The sequence below is a fragment of the Lissotriton helveticus genome, chromosome 2_1 (genome assembly GCF_964261635.1).
Source record: "Lissotriton helveticus chromosome 2_1, aLisHel1.1, whole genome shotgun sequence".
Taxonomy (NCBI): Eukaryota; Metazoa; Chordata; class Amphibia; order Caudata; family Salamandridae; genus Lissotriton; species Lissotriton helveticus.
This window is the reverse complement of record NC_136059.1, coordinates 1,671,666,105-1,671,681,972: the sequence shown is the minus strand read 5'-3', so window position 1 is coordinate 1,671,681,972 and position 15,868 is coordinate 1,671,666,105. Positions and strand designations below refer to the sequence as shown.

General features: G+C 46.8%; 1 protein-coding gene and 1 non-coding gene across 2 annotated transcripts in view; both read right to left on the bottom strand.

The window, feature by feature from the left end:
* The window catches only part of TACR3 (tachykinin receptor 3), a 556,678-nt gene that overhangs the window by 237,013 nt on the left and 303,797 nt on the right, over positions 1-15,868 (bottom strand). The window lies entirely within an intron of this gene.
* Positions 14,657-14,810, bottom strand: LOC144820880 (5.8S ribosomal RNA). The gene has a single exon (XR_013608016.1). It is a non-coding gene; the product is annotated as a 5.8S ribosomal RNA (ribosomal RNA).

The following is a 15,868-nucleotide window of genomic DNA, read 5'->3' as shown; positions in this document are numbered from 1 at the left end:
ATCTTGTGTGAGAACAGATAATGCTGTACCTTCGCGTTCAGTAACGAAAAGTGTAAAAGGCTTACTGTAGTTCGGTGTAGCTAGAACTGGAGCTTGACATAGGGCTTTCTTTAACTCGTTGAAACTAAGTGTATGGTCAGATGTCCAAGGGAGGACAGTCGATACGGCTGCCTCCTGTGTCGTTAACTGTATCAGTGGCTTGGCTAGGAATGCATACTGGGGAATCCATTGTCTACAATAAGAAGTAAGGCCGATAAAGGCACGTACCTCCTTCTGGGTTCTGGGCTGGGGAAGACTCGCTATTAACTGGATACGGTCGGGTGTCAACTGCCTACCCCTCTTGGACAGCAAGTGTCCTAAGTATACCACTTGCTGGACACAGAATTGAAGCTTCGAAGGTGACACCTTGTGCCCCATCTCGGCTAGAAAATACAGAACTGTAAGTGATGCACGCTCGCAGTCACGTTCAGAACGGGCTGTGATCAGTAGATCATCGACATACTGGAGCAGGGCAGTGTCAGCTGGCATGTGAATGTTGTCTAGTTGTCTCTTGAGTGCTTGACTGTAAATACTAGGGCTTTCTGTGAAACCTTGAGGAGCGCGTGTAAACATATAGCTCCTTCCATTTAAACAAAATCCGAAAAGAAACTGGCTGTCTGGATGAATTGGAACACAAAAAAATGCATTCTTGAGGTCAATAACAGTGAAAAACATGGCTTCGGAATCAATGGCTGTTAACAGGGAAGAAATGTCTGGGACAACTGGGTACTGAGGAATAATACATTTGTTAAGCTCTCGTAAATCAATCACTAATCGATATACCGGGGGTGCATTTGGATCAGTACGTTTCATGACTGGAATGATCGGAGAATTGCATACATTGGAGTCAGTTTCTACAACTACTCCTTGAGCCATGAGCTCGTCAATAATTTTGGATAAGGCTGCTACAGCCTCAGGTGGCAATCTGTACTGCCTGATTCGTGGTAACACTACACCTGGTTTGAGAGTCACACGATAGGGTGTGATTCGCATGTAACCTACATCAGTTGGACCTTGCGCCCATAAATGCTGCGGAACATTAGACAATCTTGAATCAAAATCTCGTAATACATAGTGACCCTTAAAGTCACGTAGGAACAGACGTATTCCCTCTGGGGAACAGCAAATAACTGCACCTAATTCCTTCAGTGTCTTAATGCCTAATAGATTTTCTGGACATGACTTAGTAAGTAACAGATCAGTAGTACGGGACAATGGACCTACTTCTAGAGTAACTGGCTTAGATATCTCATTAACTATGGGTTTTCCTGAAAATCCAAGGGAAACATTTCTTGAGCCTGAGAGCGGAGCCCCTGGTACTTCGGCGTGACTAATTGTGGTCCTACTTGCCCCTGTATCGATCAAAAACTTTCTGTCTTTCCCTAATACTTGACTGTGAACATAGGGACCTTCTTGGTCTACAGGTATCTCGATGAGAGGCAAGCCTACCTCCCTCTCTAGGCTGTTTCATGAATATGACTGGTACTCTGGATACTCGGACTGTGCATACTGGTACATCTGCGATGTAACGTGCTGTGTTGCAGCAATAGGCTGCGGTACTGTAACTGTCTGTTGTGCATTCTGTGACTGAAGAGTCTGTGAAACTTGTTCTTGTCTAGGCGGACGTGGTCTTTCTTTAGTCTTACCAGTAGCTATGTTGTGTTTCAGAACTGCACACTCGTTTATAAAATGACCTGGCTGTTTACAATAATTGCAGTTCCCTTTAACGGGAGCCGCAAGATGACTGGCTTGATTCGGACCCCTCTTCTGACTGTCTTGAGGAATAGATTGTGCAACTAGCACTTTCATTTTCGTGTCTTTCATACGTTTTCTTTCGTGTTCTTGCTCTTCTCTGATTCTATTCTGGTGGTACTGGAGCATCTGGAGCATCTGGGACGGAGTATTTGCTTGCCAGGTGCTTTCGACTTTCAAAACTCGGTTTTTAATTTGTGGACTTGAATTCTCGACTAATTTGGTAACGAAAAGATGAGGGTACGACTCACTACTTGTCTTGAGACCACTGTTGATACTGAAACATTTCTCAAATCTAGAATAAAAATCACTAATGTCCTCATCTTGCTTCTGTTTACAGGCTGAGATTGCATCCCAGTCTTCTTTCCTAGTTGTCAATAATCTGGGTAAAACTTGAATCAATAATTCTGGTAATTCTTTACATTTATCTCCAAGACCGGTACCTGGTACTCGTGCCTTGTCTTCAGCTTCTAGAGCTGCCCAATCGATCTTTTTCTCTCCCACCTCCCATTCTTTTTCCTTTAACTTTTCATACACCCCTGCGGGTAGCAGGACCTTTAACATTTTAATGATATCTGGGTAAGTGTATTCTCCCATACGGAGCATGTCTTTTAATTCTCTATGGAACCCCGCTGGATCTTTGTCATGACTGGGAATTAATTTCTTCATTTCAAGGAGTTCCATCTTTGAAATCGGAGTGTATACAAACACTCGTTGCATTACGCCACCCGCCCCTTGGACTGGGTGGACTTCTCGTAGCGGATTCTGTCTGTCTATGTAAAATGGTTTACTTTCTGGGGGTGAGACATGAACAAAATGCGGATTCAGAAACGTTCTATATTTGTGACGCTGTTCTAGAATGACACTTATTAAATCGGTACCTAGACCTCTCCATCTGTACTGGAGTAACTCGTTCAGGATATCATGTAACGGGCCTGGATCAGAATGTTGACCCTCATACAGGGTAATGAGGTGCTGGATCATATACATACCCACCAGTCGTTGCTCGGCTGGGGGCAGTTTCAGAAACATTTGTGCCACTATTTCGTCTGGAAAAGTGGTAGAATCAGTAATCCATCGGACTGCTGATCGGGCTAGTTCTTGTTCATGCATGGTACTTAATTCGCTATAACCGACTCGTGATTTCAGAATGTGATCGGTAGCTTGAAATACTTGTTCTAGAGAACCTCGTTCTGGTGCTGGATGATGAAAAATAGACATAGGTTCTAGACGTAAATGGCGATCTGGAAATCTGGATTTTCCTACATACGCTATTCTGGCGGGATTCTCGTCTTCCTCTTCAGGATCAGAGACACTTTCTTTCTCGCTTACTTGTGCTGCTTTACGCTGTTCGTGTAACCTTATTATTTCTTTACGAATTTTCTTGTACATACTTTCCATGGCACTAATGGTCTTGTGCTTACCCTCGGCTATATTATCACTCCACCTTGTCAGGATTCTCATTTCGGCGGGATCTTTAGACGGGTAATCTTGTTCTCTTATTAGACAATTGATCAGGAACTTTAATATCATGAGCTGAATCTCGGCTTTCCTTTGAGACATAATCTCGCCTATACTTTCTGGATCATCCCCTGTACGGATGAAACGATATATTCTGTCTAGATCTTCTTTCATATTTGGTAAGGTGACTAGATACTCGGTCACCCTTCTTACGCGTACGGAATATAAAACCATATTATACTCGCCTGGAACTGTGTCATAGACGCATTCGGCAAGGGCTTGTCTGATTTCTGTAACTGACCTATTACTTTTTGGAGTACGCTGTGATGCTTGAGCATGTAATTCGAGTGCTGACAAACGCTTGTGTGGCGGCGGGGTTTGAGGAGGACCTCCTCCTGCGGCCCCTAGACTAGAATCGTCGACTGACATTCTTCGTGCTTGCAGGGTCGGTAATTGTAACGTGGGCTGAACTTGTATGGCAGGCTGACCCGGGGGTACCGTAGCAGGTACTCCGGTGTCTGGAGGAACGGGAAGTGCCTGATTTACAGGGACAGGCGGAGCGCGAACAGGATTGGCATATTCTGGAACTGTGTCGTCCAAATAGGACGAAATAAAAATATCAGCTGCGGTCGGTTTGTGACGTAGCTTGGTCGGAACTAATGGTGGCGGGAAATTACTGGGTGCCTCTGGGGTCGCTTTTGGCAAGCCTTCGGCAAGGAGAGGATACATACCCTTAATAAGGGCATGCCTCTGTCTGTCTGACTGTTCGGCTTTGACTTGTTCACCTATCTCGATTAATTCTCTTTCTTGGGCTCGTTCTTGGGATTCTCTACTTAACTCTGACTTTCTGACTTCCTTTTCCGTTCTTCTATGCGCTTCCTTGCGCCATAACTCGATGGCATCTTTCTGTGACTGTCTGGCTTTCTTTTTCCATAATGCTTCTTCTACTCGCATGATACATTCGGCATCCCATGTACCCGATACGGGCCATCTATACTTTTCTTCTAACTGTTTGGTATACTCTACCCATAAATCTAGATACAATATGGCGCTTATGCCATGTTTCTGATACATAAAGTGACCTGGACTGTCCCTAGGCGGAACAGGAACTGCTGCTTCCAGCAGACCCTTTCTAGTTTTTAACTGACGTAGCTTGGAAAAGAGCGGCATTCTAAACTTGAATCGGAACACAATACAATACACGAAAAACAGTAACAATTGGGAAAACAATTCAGGCATACCACGACATTGGAAATACATTAAACAACATTATAAATAACAGTTCGAACAGAATACTACCTGAAAAAACTGAAAACAGAAACAGAACAGAATTCCCGAGAACGGAACAGACTAGAGTTACTGGATGCACTGCTGTAACAGTACGGAACATACCGGTCCCATAAAGGAACACATCAAGACCCGTATCCACCTAGGTGAACACTTTGTTTGTGGGCTTGGGTACCACCAACCCACGGACCAGAGTCAATTTAGACTGACCCTGTCTAGACACTACCCCAGCAATGGTACTCACCGGGCAGCACAGAACGGAAGGCCTCGGACGGGACTGGACTACGACGACGAACTTCGGACTTCGGACTTCAATTACGGGTGGACCTCCGGATACCTCGGACCTTGGACTCTCGGCTTGGGCTCTGGTCGGGACTCGCCGCGTTCCTCCACCGTCTCGTTCGGATGCTGGACCGCCTCCTCCGTCTCCTCCGTGGGCCTGAGGGATACTTGAGCAGAAATATCTGCCACTGCGCAGAAGAGTTCCGTCACGACTGCAGAGGGTCAGGGGGTCGGCGTGGCTTCACCGACGCGTGGGGAAAGGGCAAGTCCCTATTCGGGCGCCATTATGTGGTAAATAAATAAATAATACCCTATTTTTGACTAGACTTATAGCATAACAGATAGCTCAATAAATAAGAGTCAAGATTCGAGGTAGTAGGAGTTTCTGCAGGTTTATTACAGCATAAGGACAGGATCAGGACAACCTGCATGGGAATAGGACAATAAGGCCCGACAGCTGCCGGGGCTGGGTCTGGGATGAGCGCGCTAACATTTAATAACAAAACATTGACTTATATACATAGTGCAAACACATAGCATTACATTGCAGTAGGCGTAACAGTAGGTGGAGTAGAAGGCGTGACACGTAGCAGTCGCGAGAGATAAGAGAAATAAGAGGTGTAACTGGGAGTTTACTTAGACATGTGATGCAAAACGTAACAGAATATGTCATGAATGGGCGGAAACATTGGAGGGGGCTACCTAAGGAGCCGGGACCTCTAACCTAATGGTGCGCGAAAACTGACAATGACGTGTTTACTAGGAGAAGCTGGGGGCTACGAACTCTGTGCTAGGAGCAGAGACTAAAGTCTGGAGGGTCGGAGCGACATGTACCTAAACCCTATCTGGTATCTGATATTTAGGGAACATGTTGATATAAACTAGAAGTCATGAGGGGAAAAGCTAACTTGATTCTAAGACTGGACCATGCATTATTCTACATGTAGTGCGTGATGAAGAATACTAAATGACCATTAAATACAGTATTTCTCTAACATGGAGACGAGAAGGCTAGACAATGACGGAAACTATAGATGCAGTTCAGTAGCTTAGGAATGCAGAGGAGGAGGACTGAACTGATAGCAGGAACTATAACATACTTTTGGCAGACTCAGAGGCAGAGCCGGGGTGTACCGGGCACTGCAAGGCAGGAAGTAAGTGAAGGGTCGAGGATACAGGTGGGGGCTGTATCGCTCCTCAGCGAGGCTTTCAGGAGACAGGAGCTGAATCTGTGGTCCGGGCCCTTTTGAGGCCTGGAAACGGGGACTTTATAATTGAATAACGTGCACACTGAGAAACGTGGCAACATTTCTTACATAGGCCTGATATTCGTAGTATTCACGAGGACTGGAAAATAACATACTAGAGGTGGACACAACTGTAATTGCGTCTTTAATCAGAAATGGGGAATAACATATGCATATTGATCATGCACACATAACATATGATGGATGAGGCGTAGGGACACAGAACATGGCAAAATTTACTTTTCCACAACCTCCTAATAACTAACTCAAATCCCTCCCACCCCCTAAAAACGTACACAAACCCCACCCACCCCCTAAAAACAATCGCAAACTCCATCCCCAAAAACTAATATGAATTCCCACCCCTTAAAACTAACTAAAACCCCTCCCACCCCTAAAAACTAACATAAACACCTCCCACCCCTAAAAACAATAGCAAACCCCTATCCTCAAAAACTAATACAAGCCTTCCTACCCCCTTAAAACTAACTCAAGCCCATCCCACCCCCTAAAAACTAAAACAAAGACCTCCCATCCCCTAAAAATTATCACAGGCCCCTCCCAACCCCTAAAAATGATCACGACCCCCTAACCCCTAAAAACTAATACAACTCCCCCTACAAACTAACACAAATCCCCCACCCCTTAAAATCTGCCCCAAACCCCTCCCACCCCCTAAAAACTAACACCCAACCTCCTCTCCCCATCCTGAACCCCTCTTACCTCTCCTGTTCCTCCAACACTCCTTGGAATTGCCCATCCCAAACACTAGATCATCTTAGCCTGAACCACACACATGTGTGGTTCAGGCTTGCCTGACTCCGGGACTCATTGTTCCTGAGTCGTTGTTAAGGATGTTCCCCGAACCAAACACATCTCTCTGCAAAATGTCTGTAACAGACCGACACAATACCCACAATACAAATAAATCAAAGGAAAATGGTATTTAAAACAATCTGTTTAAGAATTAATCAAGGCAAGGGTATCACTCTCTGTAGAACAGACCTGGCTCTATCAGGGGGCCCCCTGAAAGGATGGGGCCCTAGGCCAGAGCCCAATTTGCCCATGCCTTAAAACATCTCTGCAGTCAACGCCCTTCTCCAAATCCCGACGCTGCTCTCATGCTGCAGATGAGCAGCATGAAAGCGGCACCAGAATTGGCTGGAGTGGGCTGCCTAGAGATTCCAGCAGGCACAGCCGGCCCGTGCCTGCTCTCCACCCAACTGTCTAAGAGAGCTGGGTGGAGAGGTTTAAACTGCGCATGTCAGGCGGACCTTCGCAAAACAGTCAGCCAAAGAGATATGCACAGTGTAAACTGGTAGAGTGAGCACCACTTCCCTGCTGCCAGTCAGCAGCAATGGTCCACCCCAAACTACTAGGGTTGGGAACAATGAAAAATATAATGTAATTAATTTAATTACCATTATTTTCACTTTTGCTGTACTAGCAGCAGGAGGGTGACGTTCCTCCGCCCTAATGGGGAGGCCGCTGCTGTCTTTGGAACCTTCAAAGCCGCCCTTTGTTGTTTCACACAGAGATGGGAAAGGAATTCACACAAAAAATGGAGATGGGAAAGGAATTTAGACTAAATGCAGGCTTTGGGGTATACTATCCTGAAATTATGCATATTTCCTTACAGAAAGCATTAACTCTGTTTGCCTCTTTGTATCAAACAGACGTACAAGAGCACACACAAATATCAGATAGCGCCTTCATCTTATTCTTCATTTGAATTTCTTCTGGCTTTATAATCGATGCAGAAAACTGACTGAAAAAAGACCATTGAGAAGTTTTTTTCAATTAGACCCACAAATGCAGAAGTAGGGGTAAATCATTTCATTATTTACTGGACATCCCCATTTTCCTATTGCTTACTTTTCCTCATCACAGTCTCCCCTTTCGAGCTGCCTTTCCCTACTGGAAAGGAATCAAAAGGCCTAATTACAAGTGGCTCTTGAAATTAATATCGCATCCGATTAAAGTACGAAACCGAGGTGTTCAGAATTTATCAGATGCAATCATTTTCACATATTCCGAGTTTTGGGAAATAACTTGCAGTAATTATATGGCAAAATGTGTATGTTATGATAAACAGTGCACACCTTTCCTGTTTAATATCCAGGCTCGTTTGAACAACTAAAATTTAATGAAGGGTTATGCAGCCACAGATTATGGGGCGCGGTAAATATCACACAACTGAGAATTGCAACCCTTGTGTTAACAGGCATTTGCATAGGGCTAAACAAATCTGACCCACTCAGAATCGATATCTTAGTTGGAAGAAATTGGGTTGCTGGTTGACTGGAGTGTAAGCCATGGTCAAGCATAAACCACTATCCTTGCCAGGGTAAGTCACAAGCAAACCCCAGATCAACCAGTGCTCACCCCCTTGGTAGCTGGCACAGGAAGGTTAGGCTTTACTTAGAGGCAATGTGTACATTTTTTGTGCACTACTTCAACAGTAAAACAGCGAAAACACACACACAAAAGGAGCTCACTAACGGTTTAGAAAAATTAGGTATGTGTTAATAAATAAACCATGACCAAAATGACAAAAATCCAATTAGTAGGAGGGGTTATTTATTTTTAATGTGTGTGGTGAAAATAGCACCAAAAAGCACAAAGCGCTACTGGGGATATCTGGTTACAGTGGACCGGGGCAGTCACCAGTTCAGGCTGACCACGGTGGAGCATGGGTCAGCTACAGAGACCCAGTGAGACTCGCTAAACAGAGTACCTTAAACCTTAGTTGCAGAGCATTGTGTATCTGTGTCGAAGAAGCTGCCTCGATTCCGAGATGTGAAGAGGTTTCCATCAAGGGCTTGCAACGTGAAGCCCGGCATTGGGGAAGCAACACGCATTTGTGAATGTGTTTGTTCCGAGGAGCTGTGATGCGGAGCCTATCATCGTCGAGGCTGCCGTTAACGAGAGATGCGAGGACCTGAGATGTCAATGCCTCACGCCGTCCGAGGGATACATCAGTTCCAAGGACTTGCAGTGCTACCATGCGGTTCTTCTGCAATGGGTCCAAGCCACGCAACAGCAGTGATACATTAGTTCTGGGGTTGCGCTTCTAATTTGATGCGATCTGTCGCTTCTGCTCGGGATGCGTTGCTCAGCAGAGAATATGCATCAGTTCTGCAGCAAGCATTGTAGGCCCACTTGCAAGGGTCCAGGACTGGGGTGCACCAATTGTCAGGGTAGACTCACAGATGGCAGAGTCCAGGTGCTGGAAGCCTGTAATGTCCCTGAGGCTTCAGATGAAGAGGCTAGCCAACTAGCCCTTGGAGTTACTCTGGGTTCAAGAGATACAGGCCCAGCCCTTCTCACACAGGCAAAAGTGCACCAGGCAGAAGATCAACACAGCAAAGCAAAGCAGGAGTCCAGCAGAGTGAAGTCCAGCAAAGTGGCAGTCCTTCAGCAGCACAGCAGTCCTTCTTGGTAGAGTATCCACAAGTCCAGATGTGTGCTGTAGTGGAGGTGTCTGAGGTCATTCTTTTCTACACAGTTCTGCACTGGAAGTGGTGAGATGCTTTTAGAGGCATGCCTCTGACGAGCAGAGATGGCATGCCTTCTATGCCCTGGCTCCATACTAACTACTGGGGTATGTAGCGCATTGTGTAGGTGAGGCTGGGCCCAGCTCCTCCTTCCTGTCTTTGATGGTCTACTCAGTAATTCCTAAGCTTCCATTGTGTGTAGTTGTCTACACAAAGCCCAACAGCCCACTCCAACCAATCATGAGACCAGAGACAGGCTGCCGGCACCAAATGGCTAAGGCAAGAAAATGACAACTTTTTAAAAGTGCATTTCCAGACTTGTAACTTAAATTCTGACTTCACCATAAGTTAGGATTTAACCGCATGCGTGCGGGCGGAATTCCGCTCGTACGCTGAGATTTTCTAAAGCGCATGTTACGTGACGAGCTGGGCTCGTCATCAGCGTGCCAGGAGGCTACCTCATGACGAGCCCAGCTCGTCATCAGCGTGGAAGGGGTTAAATTGGGATTCTGGAGACAAACTTGAATCAGTTATATCTTCCCATTGAGAAATCACACTTATAAAATGTAATAAAGTAATCCCAATTTTATCCTGTGGGAGAATGTTGTAATGGACTCCAGACTGGTTGAGGTATTTCATGTAGATTTATTGTAAGTTGTTAAGTAGCCTGGAACAAGCCCCACCAGGGGCAGCCAGCAGGCAGCTCAGACCCATCATAACTGTGGCTTATCTTCAACCAGCACCCAACATTCCATGGTGCATCACAGTGCAGAGGCATTCCACTAGGAAGGCATTAAGTGTGTAAAGACATACATAGGAATATGCAATAAGTAGTATACAAATGAGATCTATGCCTCCAATAGTAAAAAGCGAAGTTGACAATTCTTTATTATCAGGACATGTAAAGAAAGTACAAGTCCTACTTTTTAAATACTTTCGCCCTGCGCTTTGGGCTGTCCAGGGCCTACCATAGAGGTGACCAATATGTATTAAAAATAAATGTTTGGGCCTGGCAAAAGGTTTATTTTCCCAGGTCAAAATGACAGTTTAAAACTGCACTCATAGGCCCTGCAATAGTAGGTCCTAGCTGTATTTAGAGGGCTACTGAAGTAGGTACCACAACCAGTGCTATAGGTACACTAGTAGCATTTAATTTACAGGCACTGGGCACATATAGTACAATTTAATAGGGACTTACTAGTAAATTAAATATGCCAATTGGGTATGAGCCAATACTACCATGTTTAGAGGGGAGAAAACACATGAATTTTAACACTGGTGAGAAGTGGTAAAGTGCTTAGAGTCCTAAGGCCAGCAAAAAGTATATCAGCTAAATAGAGGGGGTAGACAAAAGGTTGGCGGGGATGACCAACCTAAGGCTGACCAGTCTAACATTAGTGTTGCTTTTTCGCTACTTCTCTTTTTCCAGCTGATAGTGTGATATAATTTAGTATCTCCATAATAATCCTTCTATTAAGCAATCTAATAAATATCACCACATCCATTTGGCCAGTTGTTTCCTTTTGAGGTGGAAGCACATTACACACAGATGGATGATTCACAAGCTTTTTCTATGAGTATTTGTCTCTTAAGCCTGTCTTAGTTGGGAGTTACACCCAAATAGACAAGTCTCTTTAACATAACATTTTCTGTGAGTAGTTGTGAAAAGCAAGACGTGCTTACTCAGAAAAACAGCGAAATTCATGGATCACACCAAAAGCCCTGAGCAGACCTTTATGTGGGATGGAAAACTTGGGCCGTCTCTAATGTAGTTTGTCTTAAGGGCTAAGAAGAGAGGCCTATGAAGTATAGTCATGCATTGGAGGACTCCAATAGGGCCCCCGGGGGCAGCTTGTGTAGGCGCAATGAACAAATGGGGGGCAGTGGAGGAAGAGACCCTGAGGGAGGAGGAAGTAAAGGGTACAAGAAAACACCCGATATCTATGGAATCGGTGCAATTATTAAGCCGCTTCAAACAGGAGACGGCAGCGGGAGAAACACCAGAAGCAATACAGCTCCCACCTCATACTCCCCCCTCAATCTCCAATGATACAAGCCGACAAGTGGGAGGCATGGGCTGGATAGGCGGGGTTCCTGGGATTCCGGTCTACCCCACGGGCGCTCTTCCCCCCTCTGGTACCCCAGGGCTCACCCAGCAGATCTGTAGCTAGTCAATTTATAACCCATCATGACTGATCACAGTTGCCCGCACTATAGGTTTCCCCCACTCCCCAAAGTTCCCTACCCACAGTTCACAGTTACACGCTCCCACCGGCAGTTCCAAACCGGCTTCACTGAGTAGAATAAATGATCAGGCTCTCCAAAAAGAGTGGGCGCACAAGTATGGAGAATGGGGCGTTACACCACCCTTCGCTACAACGTAACACAGTAGACCAGTCACAGCAGATCACATTACCACAGAATGAAACAAATAAGTAATGATCCTGTGGGTTATGTTACGATGATATGATTTGTGGACTAGAAAATATATGACATTGCTTCTCATAATTGTTGCGGATGCCCGCAACATGCATGAATGATTGTTAAACAGTGATATGTCTGCTGTCTAAAATGGTACATTATAATACAAAAACTCCAATAAAAACAATAAACAAAAAAAAAAAAGAAGAGAGGCCTATGATACTAATGGTGTGGCCTGATACGAGTATATTACAATCCTACGCCTCACAAATTCATAAACTGAGCTTGATTTTATAAGGATAATAATTTTACTCCAAACACCAAAATAGTTAACAATTTATCAAGCATCATTATCTTGAGCCACTTGCAATAATACATTTGAGCCAGTACATGTAAACCTAACCATCCATACACATTGCCACCTTTGAAATCAGGAATTCACATGTAACCATATTACATGCCCATATTATTTACAGGAGTGCATAATAGGTTTAAACATTACCAGTCACTGCGGCTCTCAAACTAAAAAAGATGGAAATCTGTGTTGCCCTCAACAAGATTTTAGTCCGTAGCTTTCACGCTGTCTACTGATTTCCATCTAGGGAGGGGAACATTAATGCAGCGAGTTATGTTAATGGTTATCTCTGCTCACCAAGCATACCAGCTCGTAATGTGAAAATAGCTCAAGTGGGTAATGTATCTGCTGCCTTGTACTGTATGTAATCTATAGATTATCAATTTGAATCCTAGAAGGTTGCACAGTGTGTTGTTGTTGAGAATCAGGTGTAACATGCAGGTTGCAAGCTTTTATGATCGCAAATGAGCTCATATAGTGCCAGGTATACTAATACACACTTTGCAAACACTGGTCACTGTTCAAGACCAGTATTTTGCCACCAGCGGGAAATATTGCTACCTGACCTATTTACCAATAAATCAGTTCCCTGAATTCTGAAATAGAGTGGGTTGAAATCCAACCTACTCATTAATATTCATGAGGTAAGTTGCAAATTATGACTAGCTCCAATTGGTTGCAATCACAAGAATGAGCAGACCTCCATGTCTGTGACCGCCTTGCAATAAAGAAAAAAATTAATTCATCAGACCTTTAACTTGATTGATTCCTAAAATGGGATACCAACATTGCAAAACCATTTTTGCAATGTCAAACTCTGATTCAAAGTGTTACGACTGGAAAAATGTGTCATCAGCCGGTGCGCGCTGGCCCTCACCTTCATTGCGCCACAGGGTTTCGCTCGGCCCTCCGACTCGCGCACGTGTTAGACTCCTTGGTCCGTGTTTCAAGACGGGTCGGGTGGGTAACCGACATCGCCGCAGACCCCTGGCGCCCGGCGTGGGCCTCCCCGCCCGGCGGCGCGACACGGTCGGGGAGCACTGAGAACAGTCCGCCCCAGTCGACAGTCGTGCCGGGAGCAGGGGGCCCCGTCCCCCAAGTCAACCGCCCCGGCGCACCCCGAGGGGCGGCCGGGGATGGGTGCCCGGGGGAGGGCGCGGAGGCGGTCGAATCTCCCATGGCCCCGTGGACACAGCGAAGCTGCTGCCGGGTGGGCTGTAACAGCCTCCGCTGGAGCGGAGGGCCACCTGCCACCCCGAAGCCTTCCCAGCCGACCCGGAGCCGGTTGCGGCGCACCGCCGCAGAGGAAATGCGCCCTGCGGGGGCCGAGTAGGGCCCGGGCCCCGGTCCCGTGGAGGGGATCCGGAACTCCCGGGCCACCGACCTTTCCGCCGTGTCGAATCCTCCGGGCGGACTGCACGGACCCCACCCGTTTACCTCTCGACGGTTTCACGCCCTCTTAAACTCTCTCTTCAAAGTTCTTTTCAACTTTCCCTTGGGAACTTGTTGGCTATCGGTCTCGCGCCCGTATTTAGTCTTAGATGGAGTTTACCACCCGCTTTGGGCTGCATTCCCAAGCAACCCGACTCCGAGAAGATCCGATCCCAGCGCGCCGGGGGCCGCTACCGGCCTAACACCGTCCGCGGGGTGAGCCTCGATCAGAAAGACTTGGGCCCCCTGAGCGACGCCGGGGAGTCGGTCTTCTGTACGCCACATTTCGTGCGCCCGCCACCGGGCGGGGATTCGGCGCTGGGCTCTTCCCTCTTCACTCGCGGTTACTGGGGGAATCCTGGTCGGTTTCTTTTCCTCCGCTTAGTAATATGCTTAAATTCAGCGGGTCGCCTCGTCTGATCTGAGGTCGCAGTCGGAAGCATGACGCCGGAGCGTCAAAGGGATGTTTGCCGGGGGAGGCCGGGACCCTGCCGGTGCAGGGGCCTGGCATAAACCCGTCAGACCGCGCACCCTCTTTCCCACTGATCGGATCTGGAAGGGGATTCGCCCTCCCCGGGAAGCCGGCCGCGGAGGTGGGCGCCCGAGGCGCGTGCGCGCGGGCAGCCGGTGGGACACCACAAACAGCCTCGCGCGGCACGCAGCCAGGCGCCCCGGGACGGGTCCCGGGGCGGACCGGTCGCCGGGCCCCTTTCTCGGGGGCCAGGGGCGCCGGCGGCATACCTCCACGGCAGGACCCGGCGAGGGACCCTGCCACGGGCGATCGGGGGGGTCTGAACTTGTGGGGGGACGAAGGGGAAGCGGAGCTAACCCTGCGACGGCCCCAGCCGTGTCCCAGGGAAGCCCCGGGGCGATTGACGATCGAGCGACCCTCAGACAGGCGTAGCCCCGGGAGGAACCCGGGGCCGCAAGGTGCGTTCGAAGTGTCGATGATCAATGTGTCCTGCAATTCACACTAATTCTCGCAAAGAGCTGCGTTCTTCATCGACGCGCGAGCCGAGTGATCCACCGCCAAGAGTCACAGGCAACTTTTCCAAAACGTTCGCCCACCTGCGGGAGCAGGAGAGGTGGGAGGAATGCACAACGTATGTGGCATATTTTAGGCTTGGGTGAAGTATTTTTTTAATGACCATACACATAGTATGCAACAGACTAGTAATTATGGGGCATATTACCAACAAGTAGCGATAACTATCGCTAAATAGGCTTAGCGACGATTTTTTTATCGCTGGATATGTTAGCGGAGAACATAAGTGAAGTGTATTATGATAATAAAGGGGTTCATATAAGCATGGGTGAGACCGTCAGCAACCCTGAACTTTGCCCATTCCATCATGTCTGCTACCGACACGTATAGTCCTTCTTCAACTGCAATATTGGAAACCCGATGACATTAGAAAGTGAGGAGGAGACAAGGTGACGCTTGGGGGTATTTAATGGCAGTTATCGCCAGCTGTTATTGTTTGCCGGTGAGCCAGATCGATTGGAGGGACTGCAGTCTTGCAGCACTAAGTAAGTGTGTAATGACGGCCTTGTGATACCTGTAATATTGACTTCGCTCGTGCTTGTCTTTATATGATAGCGTAAATTGGATCATGCCAATTATTGAGGGTAACACAGTATGTTCAGGTATATATTACCTCGCTACTAGATGTAAGGTACTAATGAGTCAGAGGGTCAGCGAAAGTAATTTTGTAGCGAGGGATTTGTTTGACGCTCTTTGCAGTCACTGAGGGTCATACTTAACAGACCTTAATCTCCGATGGTGTAGTTGAGAACTCTTCGGCTTTTTAGTTTACCATCAGAGACAATCGACTACCCAGGCGAAATTGCACAGAATGATAAAAAAGCTTTTTAACCAAGCCAGTAGCAGTGGTATTGTTTAAACATGGAGGGTCAGAGATATCAGATCCAGAGTGGGGGGCTTGTTAACTGGCGAATCTTCTGCTTTCTTGTCATTCATTAAGAAAACCGATAGATTGAGAACAGTGGTGTAAATTGAGTACACTATTGAATCTCTACAGGTATGCAGAATCCCAATCAGGGGGTGAAAAAGTAATTTACTTTCGGTCTATTTT